Source organism: Leptonychotes weddellii, chromosome 8, assembly GCF_054177405.1.
Source record: "Leptonychotes weddellii isolate Sample4059 chromosome 8, ASM5417740v2, whole genome shotgun sequence".
Lineage (NCBI taxonomy): Eukaryota > Metazoa > Chordata > Mammalia > Carnivora > Phocidae > Leptonychotes > Leptonychotes weddellii.
Genome location: NC_138376.1, coordinates 85,894,762 through 85,906,237, shown reverse-complemented (window position 1 = coordinate 85,906,237; position 11,476 = coordinate 85,894,762). Strand labels below are relative to the sequence as shown.

The window sequence follows — 11,476 nt, the reverse complement described above, 5'->3', positions numbered from 1 at the left end:
TTTGGTATTTTAAAGAGCAGAGTTTATCTTATCCAGTGCCTGAATGCCTAAAGGAAAACATGGAACCTTTCTAATTTTTACCTTCCTCAGACAGGAATACTCACGCCATTACCCTCTATAGTTGTTTACTGGAGCTGCCATAGCAAAATACCACTATAGTAGTTTGCTGGAGCTGCCATAGCAAAATACCAAAATACCGATCGATGGCTTAAATAATAGAAATTTATTTTCATAATTCTAAAAGCTAGAAGTCTAAGATCAAGGTGTCAGCAGGTTTGATTTCTTCTGAGACCTCTCTACTTGTCTTGTAGACAGCCACGTTCTCTTTGTGTCCTTGCATGATTGTCCCTGTCGGTGTTGGGTATGATCTGTGTCCCAATCTCCTTTTCTTAAAGGACACTAATCATATTGGATTAGGACCCAATCCAACAATTCCATTTCAATTTAATTACCTTTTAAAAGGTCCTGTCTCTGAAGACAGACACATTCTGAAGTATGGGGAGTTAAGGCTTCAACATCTGAATTCTGTGAGGTGGGGATACAATTCAACCAATAACGCTCTACAGTAACATTCTCCTATTTATTATCTTTGATGATAATTTCCTTATTGCTATTCATGGTTAATATTGTTGCTGCTATACTGTTTAAAATAAAGCACACATTTTTATGATAAAATACCTTTTGGTTTGGTAATGAACATTTTGTTTAACAACTATTAGAAATGTTGCCTTTCTGTATCTACATTATTAATTCTAGTCCTCAACGAACATCCTTTTCAATAATATAATAAAAGCAAAGTCTACACTTCAAATCTTAAGATGTTACTTCTTGTATTAAGCATCTAATATTTTCAAACCAGCTACCATTTTAATTCTGTGTCTACCTTCTAAGATTTTTGTTTATTTGGGACTTCTTAACATACAATATTTGTTTTCAATATAAATAAAATACAGTATCGTAAGAAAGCATAAAAGGGAGATAAAGTAAATAGTAGTTTTCAATCAAAGTGGGAAAAAGAGGAAGAGAGATGAAAAATAGAGCCAGAAACAAAGGAAATGCAGTTGGTGGGGACGTCCGATCCCCCTGAAGCTTGTTGGAATATGGCACAATGGCATGCTTCAGGACCACATGCCCACAGCCCTCTGTGACATAGTTGGCACCAATAACTTAGAAGCAGAGTTACGACTTTCGACCCTTCAGCATAATGGCAGTGAGGTTAATTTTTGAAAATCAATGACAGGTTGAATATTCATTTCATCTAAGGTGATTTTCTGTTGTGTAGCCATTTTAAAAACTATAGTCCCATATTGTCTTGCTCACACCCATAGGGCAGATATTCATAAATTAAAACCATGTCTTATCTGAGCAATAAGTGTGTTTTTCTCTTTTCTGAGGAAAACAATACATTGTCTTTGATGGTGCATGTTTTCCAGGGCATAGTCAAATATATGAGTCCCTATTTCACTAGAATCATCATTCATCAAATGTAGTATGGAGAGGGTGGGAGGTATTCTAGGGACTGTTGGTTAGCCTTGTGTTGAACTTTTTTTTTTAGTCGTATTCTAATGTTGTCAGTGTCTAAAAGTGTATGTGTTTTTTACCAATATTATTGCTATTTGTTTTTATGAATTTTTTTTAAAGATTTTATTTATTTATTTGAGAGAGAGAGAATGAGAGACAGAGAGCACGAGAGGGAAGAGGGTCAGAGGGAGAAGCAGACCCCCAGCTGAGCAGGGAGCCCGATGTGGGACTCGATCCCGGAACTCCAGCATCATGACCTGAGCCGAAGGCAGTTGCTTAACCAACTGCGCCACCCAGGCACCCGCTATTTGTTTTTAAATATGGATTATTTTGCTAGCTAATAATTTTAGGGTTAAAAAAACAAAACAAACACAAAAGCATATGCATGTACTATATCTTAACATATAAGTCTATCCATCACCCTATTACTAGAATCAAAGAATAAGTTCAAATTAAGGATTCTGTGAAGCTGTAAATATAAGCTTAGAGAACAGAAAAATATTACCCAAAACTAACAATTTGACCACTCTTAGCAGAAAAAAAAATTAGTATTACAGTGTATTTCATGTTTATGCATTTTTAAATATTGAATAAACTTCATTCATAAGTGCATGGATGGGTATTTTGTCTCAGCAATAATATCTGCAATGAAACACATAAAATCACAGCACTACATCTCTTTCTATTCATATAATTTTACAAATTTACTCTTAAAATTGGTCCTATTTTGGGCGCTTGGGTGGCTCTGTCGGTTAAGCGACTGCCGTCGGCTCAGGTCATGATCCTGGAGTCCCAGGATCGAGTCCCGCATGGGGCTCCCTGCTCAGCAGGGGGTCTGCTTCTCCCTCTGACCCTCCCCCTTCTCATGCTCTCTCTATCTCATTCTCTCTCTCAAATAAATAAATAAAATCTTTTAAAAAAAATTGGCCCTATTTTTTATGTAAGCTTGGGTAGCCTCGGTGAGATTGGTGAATAGTCACAAAGTGCAGGAATAGGTACCTTGCCATTTATTCTGGGAATGTGTATATGTGTGCATGTGCAAGTATGTGAGACATGTAATTTAGCCCACAAAATAATATATGTACTTTGAAATTAATTGTGCAAGTGTTGTGATTACCAGTAGCTCCAGTAGAGCTTTCATTTAGAATTTTATCTACATATTATGCCGCCAAAGGAAGTTGCTGCCTTGAATTTTCAGACGGATATCAATTGATTGCTAAATTTGCTAAAGAGTTACCTAACTCCGTTGTGCTACCAATGGATTTCTCATTGTACCTTTACTGCCCTGGCATTTAGTTTGAGATTAACTAAAGTGGTTTTCTCATTCCCTTCTTTTCCACTGTAATTAAACCTGCAGTGATTTAAATTTAAATCCCGTGGTCCTAAGCAAAATTGAGCAAAGTAAAATAAAACAAAATTCACAATTTCTTATTGAGCCTCCTCTTTGCCCAAAGCACTATGAGTGGCTCAAAGCTATGTAAGACAAGACCTCTGTCCCCAAGGAGATTCTTCTTGGGGCTATTGTTCTTAGAAATGCTCTTCCTAGAGATTGTGCAAGGGCCCTTCCTCTCAGGCGATCCCAAGCTTATAGGAGGCAGCTGGTGCAGCAACAACATTTAATGAAGGGAGTACTATTCTCTCCTATCTTGGCCTCTAAAACAGGGAAGTGCATCTATTAGAAATGGAAAGTGAGTATCCATGTTTTTTCTTTCTTTTTTTTTTTTTTAAGATTTTATTTATTTATTTGAGAGAGAAAGAATGAGACAGAGAGAGAGCATGAGAGGAGGGAGGGTCGGAGGGAGAAGCAGACTCCCTGCTGAGCAGGGAACCCGATGCAGGACTGGATCCCGGCACTCCCGGATCATGACCTGAGCCGAAGGCAGACACTTAACCAACTGAGCCACCCAGGCGCTCCATCCATGTTTTTTCTTAAATCTCACTCTTCCCTATCCCCCAACCCCCACAAGAGAAGAGAAGTAGCTGACCTAATTCAGGGGATTGGGAGCCTGTTCTACTTAACCCTACCTTCCTGTCAGCAGGGTGTTTGGTTCTCTGCTCCAGGCATGCCTTCCAGAGACAGATCTGGAGGACATCTCACTCTGTTCAGCTGCCTGGGTCCCTTGCACATGATGCAGGAATTCTGGATCAGAGTTATCTGCTCTGCAGACACAAATTCTCCCTCAGGTGGATTATCTCAAGTTTTAGATGGGGTGGGTGATAGAGTGGGGACCGGAGCATCAAATGTCAGATGGTTTCCCCATATCTAAAATAGATTCTCCAGGCTAGTCTTATCACAATTAATGGCAATACATTTATTTGGTTACCACATTTAATTTTAAATTTTTGGTTGGAATTTTAGAGGGTAAAGATATGTAATATTTATTGTTTCTCAACACTCATGCAACTAAACATCCATTAACAAAAACTTGAAGTAGTTTATATACCCTGCAACTCCTAACAAAGTTACATGAACATAGTAAGTTCCTATTAATAGATTAATTGAGTAAATTGACTTTGCAATCAGAAATCTGTGTTTATTTATTTATTTTCTATTGAATGGGAACAAAGTAATGGACATCACTTCAGTGGCCTTTGAATTTCCTTATAGACATCTGTGTAAGTGCTCCAACTTTGGCCTTATCTTGAAAATTACCTAAGTGTGGGACCCATATAGTATAATTACTACCACAGTACTACATTAACTTTACTGCTTAGAAGACAGCAAGACAGCACAATTTTTAGTTGTTAATGTGTTATTAAGAAAGTAGTCCAGAAAAACAATGTAGATTATTTGTAAGTCAACAAATTAGAGGATGTTCAAAACAAAGGAGAGGGAAATGTCCAGAAGGATGAAGCAATAGAAATGTCTCCAAGCTAAAATTGGGAACCAGTAATTTGTAACATTCATCTGATACCTTAACAAGAACTTATTTTCAATGGCACTTGTTTTCAATGGCACTTAAAGGTCATTATCAAATCATATAGTAGTGTAATAAAGTTTGTTTGGAGTGTGTTCTGACCTCTTTCCCTATATATGTTCCTCCTCCCATTATGCTTCTTCCCCTGCATTCAGCTACCCCACATCCCCTTTAGCACCTGGAAGTTCCACTTTGATGGGAATGAGTTACATATGACTTCCACTCTCAAGAGTTCCCTGGAAAACTGATTCGTAATTACCCATCTGTCCTCCATGGGACTTTGCTGGATTTCATACTTCAGGGTGCTTTCCTTTCCTTCCTTCCAAATTCCCCAATCCTTTACTGATTTTTCCTCAGAACACTTTTTAGTTTTACTTCCACATTATTCTTCATCCCAGTGTCTAACTTTGGGAACTTCAACTTAAGATACTGGGCTATGTAAATAGAATGCATACAATATAGGAAAACTTCTAAATAAATCAATGTCTCATTTTTGCCTAAGTTTGAGATCTTAGAACTTTCAAGATCAGAATATTAAGGGTGGGTATTGATCATTTGACTGGTTATTTTTCCTTTAAGATTTCCATCGAATCAGAAATGTCTTTTCTGTCCTTCTAAGTTTTCACTCTTTTTTTTGTAAAAGGGAGGAGGGGAGGATGGAGTTAGGAATGTCTGCCTTCTATTTAAATTGGAGCAGCTAATGTGTCAGGAAATGATCTATATTCTCCTAACTGTGTCATTAGTTGTGGCTAGGCAACTTAGATAGGAGAAAATAGAGATGAATGTATAAAATAAATGAAAATCAGTGCAAACATGAATGAACATTATAGAATTTTCAGGTACAGTGTATCTTGAAAATTTTTTGAGAGGCTACTTAAGAAATGGTCATCACTGGACTTTTGCATCTGGTAATGGCAGCCTAGGTAAATCAGACCAAATCTGTTAACTGAGAGCAACTAGAAAAACTGGATAAAATATTTTTAAAAATCTGCTTGAGATAACCAAGCTGCTGACAAGGCAATGAAGACTCACAGGTCAAGATCTATAATGAGAAGAAATCCCAGAGGGTCAAGGCCAACACTGGGGAATGCTTTTTACTCTAGGGACTCTGCCCACTCTGGATTAGATCCAGAGCTTTAACAATCTTCTGGTGTTAAGGCAACAGAAATAAGATTCCAAAATCACCAAGAAGTGAAGACCCTAATAACTTCCCCAAGATTGGGGTTGACATCCTAAAGGAATAAACTCTGGAATTAAGGATAAACAAAAGTAAACAGGCACCAAAAGGAATGAGATCTAGGTAATAAACTCAATCCCTGAAATTGAATTAAAGACTGCTAATGCCTCTACCTATCTGCACAAAACATTTTTCTTTCTGGAAATAGACATTATGATAGGTCTCAAATAAAATCTACAATTTTTATATACAACTTCTGGTAATTGTTCAGAACTTACCTGACACAAAAGGAGATAAGACAATATGATTAAGGGCGCCTGGGTGGCTCAGTTGGTTAAGTGACTGCCTTCGGCTCAGGTCATGATCCTGGAGTCCCTGCTCAGCGGGGAGCCTGCTTCTGCCTCTGACCCTCCCCCCTCTCATGTGCTCTCTCTCTCTCATTCTCTCTGTCTCAAATAAATAAAATCTTTAAAAAAAAAAAAAGACAATATGATTGAAAACTTATGGAGAAAAACATAATAGAAACAGACCAATTGAATATGTAAGTAATGAGGTTGTCAGATACAAATATTAAAATAAACATGCATGGTATGGTCAAAAAAATAAAAAGAACAAGAAATTCTAAAAGGAAACTGGAACTATATATAAAAAAACTAACAGGACTTGAGAATTTAAAAAAATATAACAATAATTAGGAATTAAATGGATGGGTTTACTACCTGATTAGAAACATGCAGGGAAGAATTAGTGAATGGAAAGACTTAAAAGTGAATACCCAAAATGAAGCTTGGAAGAGACAAGTGAAGAAAGGACAGAAGATAAAGGGAATAGAAAGACTGACATATGTGTACTGAGAATCCCAGAAGGAGAGGAGAGAGATAGAACTGGGGAGAAGCTATATTCAATGAGATAATGGCAGAGGATTTCCAAAGTTAATCAAAGAAATGAAGCTCTTGATCCAAGATCTAATGTTTTCATACTAAGATTCATTAAAATCTTAGACAATGGACAGGTTATATTCAAAAGGTCAATTAGTCTGACAGCTGACTTCTCAATGGAAAGTTGTAAGTCAAAAGACCATGGGGTTGTATTCAGAAAGTTACAGCAGCAAGAAAGAAAAAAATCACTACTCAAGAACTCTATATCCTGTGAGAATATCCTAAAATGAAGCTATAGCAACGGCATTTCAAAAACAAACAAAATTCTGAAAAAAATCTATCCCAATATATTTTCATTAAAAGAAATACTTAAAGGTATTCTTAAAAAAAAGAAAAGGAAAAATTTAATGTCAGAAAGAAATGTGAAAATACAGTAAAAAATAAAGAGCAAGTAAAAAAGGTAAGCACATGGGTAGACATAAATAAAAATTGACTACATAAGTATATAACAATATTAATCACAATGTTTTTAAGAAACATAACTTTTAGAATAAACTGACTCAGAAGCAGAATTTAGTATGTAGAATGTTGATTAAAGACTTCCCTTGAGATTAACAGCTGTGGGAAGGAAAGGGAAGATACATGGATTGGAAAGAGGGAGATGTTAAACAAGGATCCAGTCTCAACTACAGTCTTGGAAGATCCTGTGGGGAGTTTTGGATCTAAAATAGATCTAATTTTTTGGGGTTTTTTGGGGGGGTTTTTTTGGTATTTTTGTTTTTGGTTTTTTTAAAGGGGAAAAATATATACTTGCCACGAAATCTTTTGCTGCATTCCCCAGTGAGGGTGGCAGGAGACTGTGAGTCTGCCAGCCCTCTTCACTTTTTCTTGGGCTCCCTACAAGCCACCACGTACCTCTGGGCCACACTGAGGGGAGAGGAGTAACCATCTGCATAGGAGGTGTCTTCAAAGAGGACTGAATAGTCATCCTGGGGCCATTGTGGGGGCATGTGGATCAGGGCACAGTAGAAGCAGATGGTCTGGGGATACAGGGCCAGCACGAGCCGCTCCTTCTGAAATAAGGCTTCAGGATCTGTCTCCAGTTGGCTTTCCACTGGGACAGTGTGATGATGTGTCACCAGCTCAGGGTATGTCTCTCTTTGCCTTCTTCATCAATGTCATCTACCTCATACTTGGTGGCATGGCTATAACTGACCACCTTGGCCAGGATTCACTGCTCATCCCCATCCACAGCATTTACCCGGGTGGCCACCTTGTCCCCAGAGGCTGGAATGGCCCCACAGAGGGGTGGGGGCTTGTCACCAGGCTTCCTGATCCACAGGGGCAGGGTCATGGCCGACTGCTGACAGGATTTTGTACTCTTACATTGATCAGTCATTTGATGTGGATACACTTAAGAAGGAGTAGAATCTTGGTTGAGGAAGCTGTCTTCAGCAGAGTCAATTCTTGAATTGACATATGAAAGCTATTTGCCAACAGCAGTCCCAAAGACTGGGACAAAGAAATGGTCATTGAAAAAGAATCTGGACAGCACATTACAGCACCCACCACAGTCCACCCATTATGCCACTCTGACCCACTTCTTCACGTATGTTCTGGAGCAGTTCTAGCAGATTCTGGTAGATGTCTCTTCCTGAGGCTAAACATAAAAGAAGGATAGTGAAAAAACTTAGTTCTCACCAATACAGCATCTCAGGGCCAGTACTGATAGTCATTATATTACTGCTTCACTATCCATTCTAGAGTCCCGTTCTTCCGCTAGGATGTCTGCTGGACTCAGTGGCTTATCTAGTTACATAAACCAGACCCTTACCACTGACAGTTCTGTTCCCCTCTTTGGGAACTAGAGTTTCTAAACTAGTAGAACCCATATCTCTCTATGTACAAGTTCCCAAAGTGGGCCACTTTCATTTCTAATCCTTGATTTCCATTCCATTTGTATTTTTTTTTTTAACACAGTAGCATAACAAAACTGCATCCTAACAAGAGGAAGGGAGAGCATTCTGGACCCTATCCTTAGTTTTGATGGATGAGAAATATCCAGATTCTCATAAGAAAGATCATGCTATGAGTAAGTAATGAGGGCCTCAAATAAAGATTAAGAGAGGTAAAGTATCAGAGATAATCTCATCTCCCTGTTGTAATTTTCCTGACTCTCTGCCACTGGGTATGAGCTGCCTCTTGTCTGAAGGCAGCCTTGTGATATTAACCTCTCCTAGGACTGCCTCAGCTGCATAGAGCCACCTTATACCAGGTCAAACCCCTTTCTGGGGCAGCTCTCATCCAATAACTGATGCAGGACAGTAAAGACCTAGCCAAGTAGGGCCACCTCTAAAAGCTGATTTCAACTCCAAAGCTTCTTATGAAGCAAACTATTAATGTAGTAACCACACTTGTAGCTTTCATTCCAAATGCTTATCTTTACTAGAACACGACCTCAGGCACATTATTTGGAGCTTCTGAAGAACTTCTTTTAACATTTTTTACAAGGCAGGTCTCCTAGCAACAAATTCCCTCAATTTTTGTTTGACTAAGAAAGTCTTTATTGCTTTTTTACTTTTGAAAAGTCATTTCACTGTATGCAGCATTCTGGGCTGATAGATTTTTCTTTCAACATTTTAAATATTTCTCTCTACTCCTGCTTGCATGATTTCTGAAGACAAGTTCCTTTATAGGTAAGGTTCGCTTTTTTCTCTATCTTCTTTCAAAGTTTTCTCTTCTCTTTGACTTTCTGAAGATACGACTAGACATAAATTTTTTTTGTATTTATTTTGCTTGGTGTTCTCTGAGATCTGAATCTGTGGTGTGATAAATAAGTAATACTTAAATGGAGGAATAAGGCATCTATTCCTTTTATAACTTAAAAGAAATGAGCCCCGTATTTTACTACATATTATGTCTCTGCTTCTACATGTAGACTCCCAAAATTCACATTAAAAAGTCAGTAAGAGACATTTAAAAAAAAAAGTGTAAGTTTTTGTTTTGTTTTGTTTTGTTTTCTTGAGAGAGAGAGAGAGGCAGAGGGAGAGGAAGGAGCAGGCTCCCCACTGAGCAGGGATCCTGAAGACTCCAAGACTCAGGCTCAGTCCCAGGACCCTGGGATCATGACCTGAGCTGAAGGCAGGTGCTTAACCAAACTAGCCACCCAGGCGTCTCAGTAAGAGACATTTTAGAGAGAACTCCATTGATCTTTCATGATTGTTATTTTATGTGCTCCCCCTTTATGCTAAGTGTTGAAATTTGTTTTCTCCCTCCTTTCTTTTTCCTTCCCCTCCCTTTCTCTCTCTGCCTCTCAAAAAAAAAAGATGTGAATAAGATTGGGCAATGAGTTTCTCCCTTTCTATATTAGTTGCCATAATTCCTTAGTAAAGTAATCTTTACTAAAATTTATGCTACTGAGAATACTATGTGAAAAATTCTCAATAGCAGTAAGATAAAATGATTTTACTCTACTGAGGTCACCAACTATAGCCTTTCTAAATAGTTCACATTCTAAGAAAACTTGACAGTACTCTTTATGAATATAATTTAATGAACACTACAAGAAAATAAAACTATTCTTAACTGAGAACAGCAGAGAAGACTTCTTTTTCAACTCTCACTTATTAGGCCATCAAATAATTTCTCTTTACACTCCAGGACACAGCATGGAAAGGACCCAATAATTTCAATCAAACCTAGAGAGCCATGAGATGATCACTTCCCACTGGGGGCTTTAAGTGTTCACAGGCCCCTGCTGTGTTTAATGTAGATCCAGTACCTTGTTGGGAGGATGCCTTTTTTGTTTCCATATTAGCTTTTACATCAATGATCTGTGGGGTCTCTAGTCCTATGAACAAAATGAAATACTCATCTACAAGTGCACATCTTATAAAATTCATGCAAATATTCAGTTAGAAAAAAAGAATATATACATATATACATATATATATTATTTATTCAGTTAAAAAAATACATACATATTTTTTTTCTCTGTTATTTTGGAATTAATGACAAGGGATTTTTCCAAGCCTTTATAAAATCTTTTCTAATTAATAGTCTGCTAACCTAACTTAACTTTGAACAGCTCCAGTAATGGAGGAAAAGTCTCCAAGCTGCACATTCCATATGGACAGATTTTATAATGTTGAATATAGATTGTTTCATTCTAACTTTCATTCATTACCCTTCTTTTGTTTATCTTTCTCCCAGTATTTTATATGGCAGCTTTTGGGAAAATGAAATTTGTCACATCCAACAACCATTAGCACAAGACATCTCTTTTTCAAGGCAAGCATCCCCAGTAATCTCAATGGTATCTCATACTACATGGCTTGCTTTATCCCATCCTGTTTCCTCTGGAGGTGGCACTCAGCATGAGACTCAGGAATCTGTGAGATCAGTGTATAAATTTTAGATTACATACCCTATGCCCTGCCTCTTGTTTATATTTGAAATCTACTCAAAACTGATCACTCTCTTAGCTAAATAATACCTAGTGGCAGAGAAGGAAAATTACAAGAGGGAGATAAGACTATCTCTGAAGACTTACCTCTCTTAATATTCTTTATTTGAGGCCCTCATTACTTACTCATAGTATGATCTTTCTCATGAGAATCTAGGTATTTCTCATCCATCAAAACTTCCTTTTCTGTGCCCTATTCCAGCAGGAACCTGATCTTCTCTGCAGAAAGTGTATTGGTGTTGAGTTAATTAGAAAAGTTGAATTTCAGACTTAGCTGGCAATGTTTTTATATCAGCATCAACCACAGAGTTGTGCACAAATCCAGCATGTTCATAAATTGCTTATAATAAATGTCTTAACCCACCTAAAATGCAAATGTACCCAGAAAGCCCTTAAAGGATGGCTAAAAAGGCCATATTCCATATTTAGAAATACACAGGTCCGAGCTGCCTCTGTTTAGGAATAGTATATAGAAAGGACAAATCTTTTCTAAACCAGTGCTACTCAAAGTGTGGCC

At 37.7% G+C, this 11,476-nt stretch overlaps 1 pseudogene; it reads right to left on the bottom strand.

Moving 5' to 3' along the window:
• Positions 1-7,337: 7,337 nt before the first annotated feature.
• LOC102749946 (SAGA-associated factor 29 pseudogene) lies at positions 7,338-7,893 on the bottom strand (annotated as a pseudogene).
• Between the last annotated feature and the right edge of the window lie 3,583 nt (positions 7,894-11,476).